The following is an 8,971-nucleotide window of genomic DNA, read 5'->3' on the forward strand; positions in this document are numbered from 1 at the left end:
TCTCGAAATGGTCGAGACATAAAGATTGATATATTGGACGGCTATATAAGGACACCGGAAGTGTTCCGAGTGATTTCAGAGAAAACCGGAGTGCCGGATGGGTACCGGAACCCCCCCCCCCCTGAAGGAAATATGCCCTAGAGGCAATAATAAAGTTATTATTTATTTCCTTATTTCATGATAAATGTTTATTATTCATGCTAGAATTGTATTAACCGGAAACATAATACATGTGTGAATACATAGACAAACAGAGTGTCACTAGTATGCCTCTACTTGACTAGCTCGTTGATCAAAGGTGGTTAAGTTTCCTAACCATAGACATGAGTTGTCATTTGATAAACGGGATATTTCAACCAAATCATCGGAATCATCATTATCTATAGATTCATGCATGTCATTATTTTCTTCAGCAACGGTCATTCTTTCAATAAATTCTTGGACATACACATTATGAGCAAGGTTTTCATTGCAATATTTAAGTATGACGGAATTTTCAGATTTGTTGAGGGTAAAATCATACTTTTCAATGAAATAAGCAACTTCATGAGCACCCTTAAAAACGACAAATTCTTCAATTTGTTCGATATCATAGTAACTATAAACACCCTTTGCATAAGAAGATAAGATTTCATTATCATTGAATTCACATAGGTAGGGAAGGTGTTTTTTAGGGTTCTTAGAGCAACAAGTAGAATCACACATTTCACAAAGATTCCAAGCATAGCATAGCAAACTATTTATATGATACCATAAGAGCTTCCCTTTTTCAGACAAACGATGACGCACAAAATGAGCATGCTCATCTAAAGATTTCCCATCAACTAGGCTAGTTGGGGTTTCAGCACGAGCGCATAAGGATCGAAGATGATCCAAGTAGAACACTTTAAGTGGATCCATATCAATAGATTTTCAGCAAGCGAAGATGCAAGCATATAGAAGGCACAAGGAAACACAAACAAAGATACATACGGGAAGAAGGCGAACAAAAAAGAAAGGGCGAATAAAACGTCAAGGGTGAAGTGGGGGAGAGGAAAACGAGAGGCAAATGGCAAATAATGTAATGCGGGAGATAAGGGTTTGTGATAGGTACTTGGTATGTTGACTTTTGCGTAGACCTCCCCGGCAACGGCGCCAGAAATCCTTCTTGCTACCTCTTGAGCACTGCGTTAGTTTTCCCTTGAAGAGGAAAGGGTGATGCAGCAAAGTAGCGTAAGTATTTCCCTCAGTTTTTGAGAACCAAGGTATCAATCGAGTAGGAGGCTACGCGCGAGTCCCTCGCACCTACACAAAACAAATAAATCCTCACAACCAACACGACAAGGGGTTGTCAATCCCTTCACCGGTCACTTACGAGAGTGAGATCTGATAGATGTGATAGGATAATATTTTTTGTATTTTTGTGATAAAGATGCAAAGTAAAATAAAAGCAAAGTAAAAAGCAAAGGAAATAACTAAGTGTTGGAAGATTAATATGATGAAGATAGACCCGGGGGCCATAGGTTTCACTAGTGGCTTCTCTCAAGAGCATAAGTATTTTACGGTGGGTGAACGAATTACTGTTGAGCAATTAACAGAATTGAGCATAGTTATGAGAATATCTAAGTATGATCATGTATATAGGCATCACGTCCGAGACAAGTAGACCGACTCCTGCCTGCATCTACTACTATTACTCCACTCATCGACCGCTATCCAGCATGCATCTAGAGTATTAAGTTCATGGAAATAGAGTAACGTCTTAAGCAAGATGACATGATGTAGAGGGATAAATTCATGCAATATGATAAAAAACCCATCTTGTTATCCTCGATGGCAACAATACAATACGTGCCTTGCTGCCCCTACTGTCACTGGGAAAGGACACCGCAAGATTGAACCCAAAGCTAAGCACTTCTCCCATTGCAAGAAAGATCAACCTAGTAGGCCAAACCAAACTGATAATTCGAAGAGACTTGCAAAGATAACCAATCATACATAAAAGAATTCAGATAAGATTCAAATATTGTTCATAGATAAACTTGATCATAAACCCACAATTCATCGGTCTCAAATAACACACCGCAAAAGAAGATTACATCGAATAGATCTCCACGAGAGAGGGGGAGAACATTGTATTGAGATCCAAAAAGAGAGAAGAAGCCATCTAGCTACTAACTATGGACCCGAAGGTCTGAGGTAAACTACTCACACTTCATCGGAGAGGCCATGGTGTTGATGTAGAAGCCCTCCGTGATCGATGCCCCCTCCGGCGGAGCTCCGGAACAGGCCCCAAGATGGGATCTCGTGGGTACAGAAGGTTGCGGCGGTGGAATTAGGTTTTTGGCTCCGTATCTGATCGTTTGGGGGTACGTAGGTATATATAGGAGGAAGGAGTACGTCGGTGGAGCAACAGGGGGCCCACAAGGGTGGAGGGCGCGCCCTGGGGGGTAGGCGCGCCCCCCTACCTGGTGGCCTCCTTCTTTGTTTCTTGACGTAGGGTCCAAGTCTCTTGGATCATATTCTTCCTAAAAATCACGTTCCCGAAGGTTTCATTCCGTTTGGACTCCGTTTGATATTCCTTTTCTGCGAAACTCTGAAATAGGCAAAAAACAGCAATTCTGGACTGGGCCTCCGGTTAATAGGTTAGTCCCAAAAATAATATAAAAGTGAATAATAAAGCCCAATAATGTCCAAAACAGTAGATAATATAGCATGGAGCAATCAAAAATTATAGATACGTTGGAGACGTATCAAGGGATACGGTGGATGAGGACGACATGGCGAGGGTGATGGCGAGGGTAATCGAGGAAGGAGGCTGCTGGCTAGATCGATGGGAAGAGGACGGCTCTGTATACCATGTTAGATGGAAGCGTTCCTACTCCCTCGTAAGGGAGCCGCGTGGTTTATATTGATTGTGGGCAGGAATAGCCTCTACCGTGGCTTACAAGTCTTCACTGATCGCTAGGATGCGATGGTTACAACGATCGCTAGGATAGATACGTAATAGAGAAGGAGGAGTTTGTTGAGACTACAATAGAATTCTATCTCTAATTCTAACAAAAGGGATGCGTCTGTCCCGTGCTTCGCCATCGGGTTCCATTTTCCACAAACATCCACCACCTTATGCAGGGATTTCCCGTTTCCCGTTTGGGCGACTCAGCTCAGGAGTCAGGAACAGAGCAGAGAACGTACTCCCTTTATTTTTTAGTCTGCATATAAAATTTGATCAAAGTCAAGCTTTATAAAGTTTGACTAATTTATATTAAAAAATATCAACATTCAAAAATCAATATTATCAGATGCACCGTGAAATGTATGTTCACACTATAACATTTTAATATTGTAGGTGTTCGTATTTTTTGATATAAATTTGGTTAAACTTTGTGTAGTTTGATTTTGATCAAATCTTATACGCGGAGTAAAAAAGAAATGGAGGAAGGAGGGAGTACACCCGGTTTAGCTACGGAGTCGATGGAGGGAAGGGGAACGCACGCACCGCAGGAGAAAAAGAAAGAGATGTGCGGCCATGCGACACTACCCACTGCATGACCACTACAGAGTGCAGGCTCTCTGTGTGCCGTTGGAGCCCTCGGTCAGGCCAACTCCACCGCACGACCCCAAACGGACGTTCGGTTTGGCCGGATTTTGTCCCTTTGGGGCGGCGATGGGTTCGACCATGTCCGCGTTTGTCCGTTGGGTCGTGGGTGCGTCCAACGCGCGGCCGCACCCCAAATCATGTCCGGGGTGGACATGATTTAAAAAAAACAAAAAACTTAAATAAAATGCCTAAAAAGTAAATAAACACACTAAAAAAAACTTAAAACATATATAGAGGTCACAACCACAAAACGGCCCAGTTCCATAATCCACTTAAACGGCCCAGTTCCATAATTAACATAAAAACAAAATAAAAAAACGTCGCCCGTGCGCTCTTGCCGCGCCCATCTCTGCCGTGGCCGTCGTCGTCTTCACTGGCCGCCGGTGTCGTCGTCGTCGCTGACGAGGTCGACGTAGTCCGGCGGCGTCCACAGGTGAGCCGGCGGTCCGTGGTGCACGGGGGCGGCGAGCTGGAAGGTGGCCGGTGCCTGCACCACCTCCTCCCGTGGCGAGGCGTGGGGCACCAGTTCACGCCCCCCACGGCGGTCGCCATCTGCTCAGCGGTGCACGACCAGCTCCACCCCTGGCCCACCAGGCCAGGGTGGAACGCGGCCACCGACAGCTCCTCCACCACCTCCTCCTTCGGCACCATCTCCAACTCGGGGATGGCGACGTCGCCGGCCGCGGAGAGGGCCGTCATCTCCTCGAGGCCCACCCATTGGCGCTCGTCATGCGTGTGCATGGAGTCCTCCAGCACACGCGCCATGAGTCGGCTTCCTCCTCCGCTGTCATGCGAGGGGGTGGGGGTGGCGATGGAGATGGTGACGGCGACGGCGTGGGCGTCAGGCTGCACACCCGCGTATGCCCGCGCGCCTGGGGAGCCGCTCGGTGCTTACGTGGCCGCCGCGGCCCCGTCGACGTGTCGGCGAAGAAGGACGCCCGCCGCATGGCGTGCTCATCGCGGAACCAAGTGTCCCACAATGACGAGTCGGGGGCGTACCTCTCGTCGTAGTAGAGGTCGTCTGGGAGGAGGCGGCGGCGGCCTGGATCTCCTGGCGGCGCGCACGGCCGCTCAGCGGGACCGGCGGGATCGACACGCGGACGGCCGACAGGTGCCAGGGTAGCGGCGTCCTCGTTTCTCAATAACGGCGGCATACGGCCGCCTCGATGTAGTGCCGGTCACGCTCGCCGGCGGCCGTGGGCGCAATGGAGAACGCGGGCAGCGCGGGGGCCCGACGCGGTGGCGATGCGGGCTCCTACTTCACGGAGCCGCGGCGGCGTCCCGACGAGGAGCCAGCCTCGCGGTCGTGCTTGCCTTTGCGGCCGTAGTTCCATAGCCCCATGGCTGCGGGCGGCCGGCCGGCGAGCTCGAGGCTAGGGTTTGGTGGTCTGGGGTTGTCGGGTTTCGAGGAGGCCGCGGGGTGGAGTGGGGCAGTGTGGACGACGACCGGTCCACGGGTCCCATTTAAGAAGGACCGCGACCGTTCGCCTGGGCGGATGACAGGCGGGGCCGCCCACGCGTGCGCATTGATGTGGACGGGTGGGAGGTAGGTGGCCGCCTACCACGAGGCCCCGACGCGGACGAGGCGCGCGTCCGTTTGGTGTCCGCCGTGACCCAAACCCGGCGCAAGTTTGCGCTTGGAATGGATCGGCGCGGACACAAAACGGACGAGATGGGTCCAGGCTGTCGCGCGTTGGGCCGCCTTGTTTGTCCGTTTTATCCCAAACGGACGGGGCCGGACAAGATGGGGTCGCGTGGTGGAGTTGGCTTCAAAAACGACCGACATGAAGCAGCGCCACAGAAGTTGCTCGTTTGTTTCGTGTCGGGGGTCGTTTCCTGGGTGGGTTGGTGGGGGCTCTGAATTTCTCTTCTCATAACTAATCCACTGCTGATGCATGCTAGTATGGCCCAGACCGATCAGTGACCGAAAACAACAAGTATCTGACCTTTTCATTTGTTTTTTCCTACATCTCTTTTCAAACATGTCAATTCCGATGGGTTTTTTTTTCTCTCGGACGGCTAATACACTACGAGTAACTAATCCGCTGGGGACTGCATAATGATTTGACTAATGATGGTCCAAATCAACCAATAATCACGGAGAAAAAAAGTGCATATCTCCTGCTCTTTTTTCTTTTCTTTTCTTGTCCCCCTTTTTTGAAACACAGGTCCATCGCGTGACCAAATGGTCCAAATGCAATTTACAGATGTTTTTCTCTCTGTCGGCAATGGGATGGATACTCGAAGGTGACCGCAGTGCACTCGACCTGTTCCCATAGGAACAAAACAAAATAAAACAAAGGAGCATCTTCCTAACGAGATCGAAAACACACAAGATAACAAGGTTGGCGACCCCTAATCTTTGATTCTACATTGTTTAAAACTACTAGACTACCGGTGACATGATCCGGACGGATGCTCTTTTCTTTCAACAATATTATTGGGCTGTGGGGGATCTCAGCTGCTTTAGCTTCTTCATGGTCAAATTATCCCTTCCCTGCGGCACTAATTATATGCCTATATCCGTGAGTGCATGCGTGACTGACTAAACAATAGGTATAAACTGCAAGTGCAACACTTTCACACAAAAAAATGCAAGTGCAACAAGAACCAACTTTGATCACTAGATTGGCGACAAGAGAAGATAATCTATGTTACCCTGGATTGTGGGGACTTGCATAAGTCTCGCCTGACATCATCTTTGCACGCTTCTCTGCCTATTACAAGCGTTTGTCTAGAGAGTGGAGGGGGCATATTAATGTGTGAGGTGATTGATAGTTGATGCACCAATTGTAGGTCACAACTTTATCTCTCCACTCAATGGATGCGTTTAGAGATTCCTTGACCCCGAGAGACAAGTCGCTACAAAGCTTTGCTCAACTTTTCAATGGCGTATAATGTTCTAACGCATTTACAAAGGCGGAAGAGACACCGAACTATCGGGACACTTTCTCTCAATCATGTTGACCGTTCTATGTTCCCGGAATGTTTTTTTATCCTATTCCTACAGGAAATGATGTTGTTATTAGAAAACTAGATGATATCACGCGCGTTGCTGCGAACTTTTAATAAATAATTCGATGTTTAAAACATGAGAAAGTTTATGAAACATATAAGTAGATGTAAATAATTTGTTTGGAAGAAATATTGTTTAGAGTAATGCTTGAGAGTGCACAAGAAAAAAAAAAGTTAATGATGCGCATGAAGAGTTAGTGGGAGCATGCCATGAAGAGTTAGTGGGAAAGCATTTAAAATTGATGGACCTATTTGATGATGTGGACAGCTTGCATGTCAAGATAAATAGAATAGTCAGGGATGAATCTATTAGGTATATAGGATTCATAGAATATAGTCGTGGTACTACTATATTCCATGCATGCTCGTAGTGTGGTCTTGTGCTAGCATCTGCATCTGTATGGCCTCATATTATCAACGAGAAAAGAGGGCTGATAAATTCTCATCTACTAGTAGGTAGTAGAGCATATTTAGTGAGAGAACCTATTATTAGCAAGTACGTACAAATTAAGGACATGGTTGCAAGGTCTGTGATCATGTACCATCATCTATCTCATCCTAATATAACAATTAGGCCTCGGTCGCTATTAACCTAGCTGTTGTCCGACCAGACCCATGCGGCCGGGGAGCCCGTGAAAACTGACAAGACACAGCAAAAGTACTCGCTGCTGCAGCAAGTTGGGTGCGGACAGCCGCCATGCATGGGAAAAGAGGAGAGGGAAAGCGACCTTTGAGGGAGGATGCAAGCCGCTATCGCCATGCATGAGAAAAGACTGAGTGTTGATAGCTAAAGCACAGTGGCCACAGCAGGTTGGTTGTGATCCCAATTCGCTTATTATTATTTGTAAAAGAAAAGAAACCTTTTTCATTTCCTCTATTGGGGATCATGGATCATGCATGCAGCAAACCTGCCCGGTCTAGAGGGAACGGATGGTCGCTACTCAGCTCACAGCTCATGGAAATCTCGTGAATCGGATGGCCGCGCGTTAAAGTCGACCCTTGATGTGTGAAGGTCTCCGTACCACCTGCAGAATTCCGTGAAGGGAATGGAGCCAGCATCGCTCAAAGCTGGGGCCAACGAACAATGGCTGCTAATTTCCCTACCACAACCTCTCGTGTGTCTACTAGATACACTCGTTTCACGCGACGGTTAATTCTGAACAAAAAGAGTACTTATCACTCGTACATGTATCTCTCGTGCACCACTCTTCCGAGAGTGGCTCCGTCATTTTGCAGGAGGAAACTGAAAGAGCCACGAGCTCATTACTGCAGGTCACTGCTGCAGCGGCGTAGGCACTAGGCGTTGAGCTGCCCGCGAGCTGGGACAAAGCAAAAGCGAGAGAGGCAAAGTGAACTGCCCGTGCAAGAGGTGACGTGCAATGCTGGTCCGGTTCCGGCGAGCGAGAAGCGGGGCTGACGGGAGCAGTTGGGGTTGCAATTTCCCACGCCCCTAGCGTGCCGGTGCCGACTCCATCGGCCGCTGCCCTGCCAGCCTGCCCGAGCTACCACGCGTAGCATGCACCCGACGCGTTGGCTGGTGCTGGTCCGGATTCGGCGCCTGATTACTCAGTGGATTAGCCATGCCCATCAGCCTACGCACGCACGGAGGCCGAATCAGAATCAGGCGGCACTCATTCATTCATTCGTGTCTCGTTCGGTGCCGCTCCCCGCCAACTTTGGAGGTGTTAATTTGAGGAGAGCAACGGGCCGCAGCAGTATGCGTGCGGCGCCAAGAATCCAAGATTGTTCGATCCTCTGAATGATTAGCGGCCGGCCGGTCGTCACCTTTTCTTCCGAATGATCGGCGGTGGTGGCTTGCGTGAAGATTGGATTTGCTAAGCCCGGCTCTCCCGTATCGTCCTCTTGAGGAGCCCCGGCCTTAATTTGCAGGCCCCCCTCCGGCCACTGATTGCCCGGGCAGCGGCGCATGTGAGCCGAACCAATTAAACCCGCCACTCACCGGTGACTCAGCGAGTGACCACAGCGTCAGTCCAGTCCTACCACAAAGCGTATCGCAAGTACGGCTCGCATCCTGAAGCCATATGTGCGGATCGCCAAGCATAAACCCAACACATGGTGGGGCGTCCGCCCACTGTGCTGAACAGGCAGGCAGATGGTTGAATGCCGAACTAGGCTACTCATTCCGATGGTTCCCTTGCCGCAACAGCTTGCCCTGCCGTAGGCCGTGCGTGCGTGCGTGCGCTGTCATTTGGCACGGCGCATTCACGTTCCATGTTCCGTTTCAACCAGGGCAGCGGCGAGACAGGTCATTGCCGGGCCACCCACGTCCCTGAATTTCATTGCTAAACTACTCCCTCCCTTCGGAATTACTTGTCGTGAAAATGAATGTATTTAGAACTAAAATACATCTAGATA

This window comes from Aegilops tauschii, chromosome 2 (genome assembly GCF_002575655.3).
Source record: "Aegilops tauschii subsp. strangulata cultivar AL8/78 chromosome 2, Aet v6.0, whole genome shotgun sequence".
NCBI lineage: Eukaryota > Viridiplantae > Streptophyta > Magnoliopsida > Poales > Poaceae > Aegilops > Aegilops tauschii.